Source organism: Palaemon carinicauda, chromosome 16 (genome assembly GCF_036898095.1).
Source record: "Palaemon carinicauda isolate YSFRI2023 chromosome 16, ASM3689809v2, whole genome shotgun sequence".
Classification (NCBI taxonomy): Eukaryota; Metazoa; Arthropoda; class Malacostraca; order Decapoda; family Palaemonidae; genus Palaemon; species Palaemon carinicauda.
Window position 1 is genome coordinate 137,777,043 of NC_090740.1, and position 7,484 is coordinate 137,784,526.

Consider the following 7,484-nt stretch of genomic DNA (forward strand, 5'->3'; position numbering starts at 1 on the left):
CCACTGCTACCCATAGGCGAGAAAACCCCCAGACCCCCCAGCAATGTAGGGGAAATAAAAACACAGAGACTATATGAGTTAGGCCAGTTAAGTTCGAGTCTTACTCGGGAGTGGGCAACCCTCACTAGGCCCACTGGCCATGGTAAACCTACCACAACCATGGCGGACGATCATACGGCATACGACGTCCAATAGTTTGTTTAAGTTTAAATTTCTCCCCCTCCGCTCTCCCTGTGTATATTACTGTACCAGTTAAATGTAAATTCCATCATTGTATTTGAACGATGAGATCATTTAAGAGCCAGCGAGAAACTTATAATTCTTTTGTTATGCACATTCAAGATTTAAAGTTCTAATTCACTTTCTCTGAAGAAGACTTCTGCTCATTTTAATTGTGAAAATCAACTTAGACAATAAATCATCTTACGAGTTCACCCTCGTCTAATTCACTGCCTCCTATCATGTACCATCAATTGGTTATAACCCCAAGCCCCTCTGACATAAATATGGCGAGGTATTTTGCGTGAGACAAAGTAGATGCTCAGGAAATAGGTATAAACATGTTCTAAAACGTTCTAGTACATTAATGATGATTAAGAAAAAAGACATTACTTCAAGTTTGTACTATAAGGATCAATATTTATCTTTGTGGCACAATGGACAAACACAAACGTGTCAAAGGTGTGGAATGAGTAGCCATTTTGCAGCAGAATGTTCCACTCCATACTTAGAGAATTAATATTTTGACTAACAATGATTTTCCTGAGTTACTGCGACAAACAGGGGGAGAAATTGAGAAGGGGGTCAAGAAATGAGCCAACAAAATCTTAATAATGAGAGTAAAAATGCTGTTCCATTGGAAGAGAGTTGTATTAAGAAAAACAAAGGTGCTTATGAGCTTCTAGTGCAATACGCAGAGTCGTCAATCATTAGACTGCAAGTAGAAGCTGAAATACATCAAAGTTCTACCCAAGAAGAGGAAATCGTCATACCGTATAACCTACGGAAAAACGCTGATGGGAATGGAAAGATCCGTACTGACGATTTTTTGAAAAACAGTACAAAGCCAAATAAAGTAAAGGAAACATCATCAGGGAAAAACCAGGACAGTTTAATTCGGGTAAGCCAGGCAATAGATGATTGCCAAGATGCAATAGAAAATAGGATGGCAAGAACAGGGACCGAAATCTGTGAAGTTTAAGATGATAGTGTAATTAAAGTTATAGAAAAGGAATCTGGACAGGATGATGAACACGAAGAAATAATAGAAAAGACTGAAGAACAAAATACTCAAGATTATAACGATGACCACATGAGATTATCTATAGATAGTGAAGATGTTACGGAAGAGAAATCCTAGAAGGAAATAATTGACGTGTATAAGTTGTTAATGGTCGACCAAATACCGAGCTGAGGAGGAGCAGTAAGCGAGGGTTTTGACGAAAAGCCACCTACTGCTATCTACTCTGATCGTAATCATGAATCACCCTGTAAAGGTAATTCATTGGAGAGATTAAAAAGGAGAGGGGTAAAGATTATGGGAAAAAGAGTGGAAAAAGGGGCGAAAGGTCAACAGTCGTAGGGCATAAGGGCTCAATGCTAAAGGGAAGAATAAACTCTTTAAGCAGTGAAGTAGAGACGTCAGGTAATAAACTGTTGCAAGTGAAGAAAGTGAGAACTACTGACTAATTAAAATGTATATTAATCTCATAACTGTAAATGTAAATGGTCTGAATGAAACTAGGAAGCAATATATTGTAAAAAAAAAAAAAAATTTAATTCAACATAGTTGATATTGCTCTCATTCAGGAGCACAAGGTGAAAATGCAGAAATATTTGTGTGTTCTCTGCGATTATTTTCATGTATTCTTTAATGGTTCCTTATGTTTTAAAGGTGGTACATTGATTTTTGTTCGGAAAAATTCGTGATTAAAGGTGGACAAGTGTCAATTGCGCTGGAATGATAGAATTGTAAGTTAAGTTTATCTAGTTCAAATATGAAATTTCAAGTGATCAATATATATGGTTAATCTGGTGGTAATTTTAAACGGGGGCGAGATGACCTAATCGGTACCAAACTCTCTATTACAAGAAAGGAAATCTTGACAATATTATAATTGGTGGTGACTGGAATTGTGTGGTTAGTGACCGTGACTGTGCAAATCCAAATCCCCACAATTAATCTATACTTTGAAGAACTTGGTGAGAAACATTGGTCTATTAGGGGTAGTTATGGTGCCCGACTTGATAGATTTTATGTCGCTGGATTATATGAGAGAATGCAAAGTGTAGAGTGTGTCCATAATTTCAAACTCTGATCACGCTGACATAAAAATGAGATTATACGTAAATCCATTATTAAGGTCGGAGTACCTTCCTGGAAGATGAATTCATCACTAATGAAAGATAAAGAAAAATAAAGATAAAGTTTAAGGATTATTGTTTCGGTCTTGTTGGAAATATTAACAGATTTCAGATCATTAGTTTATGATGGAATGAATACGCTAAGGTAAATATGGCAAAGTTTTTCCAAAGGTGTGGTAAGATGAAAAAATACGAACGATTTGGATTGATTAATTATTTTGAAAGTTGACTAAAAATAAATGTTGTAAAATGGATGGTTTTGATGAAGGTAAAATTGATCATCTAAAGAGTTAAAATGGTGGAAGTCGAAGGCATCAGGTTAAGAGCAAAATTAGAGGAATATAATGAAGGCGAGAAACTGTCAGCATATTTGATAAAGAAACAGAATAAAAGCCATTAAGATTAAAATGGGAAATATGTTGACGGATAATGGAGAATATCTAAATTCTACTGAAGCCATTCCACATTATGCAACAACTGAATATAGGAAATTATATCAAAAGATATTGTCAAGTATAGATAAGGTGATAGATGATAAGGATAATGAAATACTCGAAAGGGAAGTTTCTCTGGAGGAGCTGTGGATAGCTACAAAATCAATGAATTTGAATCGTACTCCAAGTGTAGATGGGATACCTGCTGTATTTTACTTACATTGTTAGGGTATTATTAATAAAGGATTTTATGAAGTTGTTAGAAATTATTTTGAGAATTTATCATTAACTAAATCCCAGTCAACCGGGATAATTTCTTTAGTACACAAATGAGAAGAGAGAAAAGGTTGAGGAACTGGAGACCTAGAAGCCTTCTTTGTGTTGATTATAAAATTATTTCTATGATTTTGAGTAACAGAATTAAAAAAAAAATTAATTGATAGAATAATTTCACGGGCAATTTTTCGCTGTTCATGATAGATCAATCGTTAATTGTAACCTGCTTGTTAGGGACATCATATATTTTGCAAATGAGAAAAATCTTGATTGTGCAATTATGTCTCGACTGGAATAAAGCATTCTACCGAGTGGATTTAGAATTTCTACTTAAAGTGATGACATCTTTTGGTTTCGGAAGCAATTTTGTTGCACTGGTAAAGATGCTATATACTAGTATATGTAGCAAAATGTGTATGAATCATATAATGGGTAATCCTATCAATTTTGAATGATCTATTAGACAAGCATGTTCTCTATCAATGATCCTTTATGTTATTCACCAAGAACCTCTGTGCAGGTTGATTAGGAAAAGTAAAATAAAAGTCAAATAAATTTCTTAGAAAAGTTTCAGTTTGTGTTGTCGGATATGCTGATGACACAAACATCATTGTTAGAACAGAAAATTGTTTTGTTGAAGCCGAATCAGTAATTGTGAAATACGAAAAGGCTACAGGAGCAGGGCTAAATAGAAACAAGAAGTCCAAAATTATTGGCATAGGCAACTTCGGAGGGAAAACCACATGGCCACTTGATTACCTGGACGTTGTGGTTGATTCCATAAAGATTTTAGGATTTTTTTACTCGAATGATTACTGTATGTAATAGGTTTGGATGGTACCTGGGATAATATTTGCTAATAATGTTGATACATCCTTAAACATGTTGAACAGTAGACTTTTAACCTAACACCAAAAAGCTATATATGTTAATGATTGTGTGCTATCAAAACTATGATATGTATCACATGTGTATCCTGTTCCCATGAAATTATGTAAAAGAATAAACAAGGTGGTATTTAAGTATTTCTGGAATGGTCGTCATCAGCCAATTAAACAATCTATATTAAAGTTCACAGAAGCGAAGGAGGTTTGGGTTTGCAAGACTTCTTACATGAAAAAGCTTTGAGTATCTTTATAAGTAGTTTCTTAAATCTGTATTTCTCGGGATCAGAACTCAATGTTTTGATATATTACTATTGTAAACTTAGATTAGATGGAATTATAAACTATGACTTTGAATGTAATGACTATGGATTTACTGGTAATGTATAATGTGTGTATAGAGAATGTAAGGAAAATTATTCAATGCAAAAATTTTCCAATAATGAATAATAAAAAAAAATTATACAAGTATTAGGAAAGGTGAAACCCAAAAGCTGTGGAGAGTTTTCCTCTACTTGACTGTGGAACCATTTGGAAAATATTAACAATAAATTCATTGATGCCCAGAATAAGACTGTTATTTATAAGTATATTCACCAGATATTGCCAACAAGGTAAAACTTACATGTTATGAACTTGGCAGATTCTTCATATTGTCTAAATTGTGGAAAGAGGGCGTCCCTATTCATATGTTTTATGGTTGTGATAAAATTAAAAAAGTGCTAATCTGGATAAGGGAATTAATGAGCTCTCTGTGTGATACATAATTTAGAAGAAATATTGAACTTATTTTCTTTGTATTTCTGAAGTTAAGTAGAATGAAAAATCACTTTCGCAACATTATGCTCAGTACTTACATAGTAACATTGTGGATGATTAGAGACCATATTTGTGACATGAAAGAAGTAAATATCAGAGACACAATTATGTCAAACATTTTTATTTTGGAGGAGCGAAGGATGAATAATGGTAAACAATATAACAAAGTTTTGGAAATAAACAGAAGATGTATCAAATATGGAATTCACTGTAAGCTAAGAAGTATGCAACCTTAATATTATTGATGTAGTATAAAAAAAATATTGTAATTGTATCTGTACAATCTCTCTTGACCTAATAAAAAAAAGAAAATTATTATTAGTAGTAGTAGTAATAAAAGAATTTTTGTTGTTGTTGTTGTGTTTGTTGCGTTTTTGTTCATGTTGCGGTAATTCATGTTCCCATAGTGATTGTTGGTTTTTCCAAAGATGTATCTAATCTCCAGCTTAGCAAGGCAAAGAGGACAAGAAACCCCTTGAAAGATTTCTAGAGAAAATTATTTTTATATCTTTGATGTCGTTTTTTATGTGATGAAATTATTTTAAAAAAATTCAATATCAATAACAGCAACAGAATGTGTATCAAAAGATCAGGGGATAAAAAATCCATTTGTAAACTAAAAATATTTTCAAGCCGAGTGCGATGGTTCATATATACTACTCTCTCTCTCTCTCTCTCTCTCTCTCTCTCTCTCTCTCTCTCTCTCTCTCTCTCTCTCTCTCTCTCTCTCTCTCTCTCTCTCTCTCTCTCTCATGTACAATAACTATAACAAATCTATTGTAGGAGAGAAGAATCTCTGCTAATACGTCGAGGCACCAATATACAAGTACTTCTCTCTCTCTCTCTCTCTCTCTCTCTCTCTCTCTCTCTCTCTCTCTCTCTCTCTCTCTCTCTCTCTCTCTCTCTCGAGTGTTTCTGTATGCCGGTGAGTGAGTACACTTGTGTGGTCCGATAAACAAGCTGATTTAACTCGGATAGCAAAAGGCTATCAAGTGCAAAATAGGTACAAGTTTTCGTGAAGAGTCGGTGATTAGTTTGAGGTCAGAAAGTGGGATAAAGCATCGGCATGGGATAGGTATCCTGTGAATTACTAAAAATCTGATCAATATGGCGCTCTATAACACAGGCAAAGCCAGGAGGGATATTGTGACAATCAACAAAAGTTGGCGAAACAAGAAATAGACCATTAGGTAACAGAGGTCGCTAGTAACTCCAACCATTTACAGATATATTGAAACAATATGATCCAACGAACTGGAGTAATATTGCGGAAAACATCAGCAAAATAATAGAAGAAATTCCAAAGAAGATCCAGGTGATCAAGAGATTTATAAATAATGTTTACATCAATTAACACATTCCATCAAAGAACAATAAGAAGTCCAATATGGTGAATATGCCGATTGATGAATTGGGAAAAAGAATGCCAATTTGGTGAAATACATAGAAGATGTTATACTCCATTGTTAATCCACAACAGCTTATCACGAAATGCGATGCATGTCATGTACCAACATATCCTACCTGTGCTGAAAAGGAACAAAAAATAAAAAATAAAGACACAAAGGTATTCTGCTCCACATGTTTAGTCTGGATAGAAAATATAATTAAGTAGAGACTGAATCTGCAAATAAAAGAAGAAGAAGAAGAAGAAGAAGAAGAAGAAGAAGAAGAAGAAGAAGAAGAAGAAGAAGTAGAAGAAGTAGAAGAAGAAGAAGAAGAAGAGAAAAATTAACAGGATATGTGTAAAGATGCTGAGGAAATCATTGATACAACTTATGATGCCATCCAACAACATACTTACGAAGAAGTAAATTATCAGATGGAAACTACTAATAGACACCAAGAGACTATCCAGACCTACAAACTTTTAGGGAAGAGCAATAATATATATATATATATATATATATATATATATATATATATATATATATATATATATATATATATATATATATATATATATATATATATATAGTCTGCTATTCACTGAAAAGAGGGAAATGCACATTTGGAGAAAGATGCTACTACAGGCATCCAAAGATACGCCATAATTATGAAATATATATTAATGTTTGTATTTACACGGATATGGATACAAATCCAGATATCTCCGTGCAAAACTCTGTAAAAAAATGAAAGAAGAAAAAAGTTGCAAATTCAATAGAAAATATTGATATATGCATACTTAAACCATGAATGAAAGTAAGAAAACTCAGCAAACAGAAAAGAAAGATGAAAGCAAAATTGGAACAAAAAAGAAACAAAAAACAAGCCGATTATATATCGCGCTATGCACAAAAGGCCTAAAGATATGATGCCTTTTAACCCAAATATACACATTTAGAGCCCAACTATAAAGAATTCATCTACAATGCCAGGTGTTGGTGAAGATATGGGTATAATTGCAGGCATACACACAAATATAAATATGAAGGCGAAAGAGCTAATATAATAGAAAAGTTGGATTTTTTAATGGCAGAATTCCTGGAAATGAAGAAATGAGCATCATATCAGAACAGGAAGGAAGCATGGGAGAATCCACATTATTACCAATATTAAATAATGGGGATGAAACACAAACCATAATAGTGATGAATGCACATGGTTTAGTCATGAGTAACTCTGAAAGGAAAATAGAGTTCTTAGAAGAACTAACCCAAATTGAAAAAAAAGGTATATTAAATATAAGTGAAACATCGTAGTC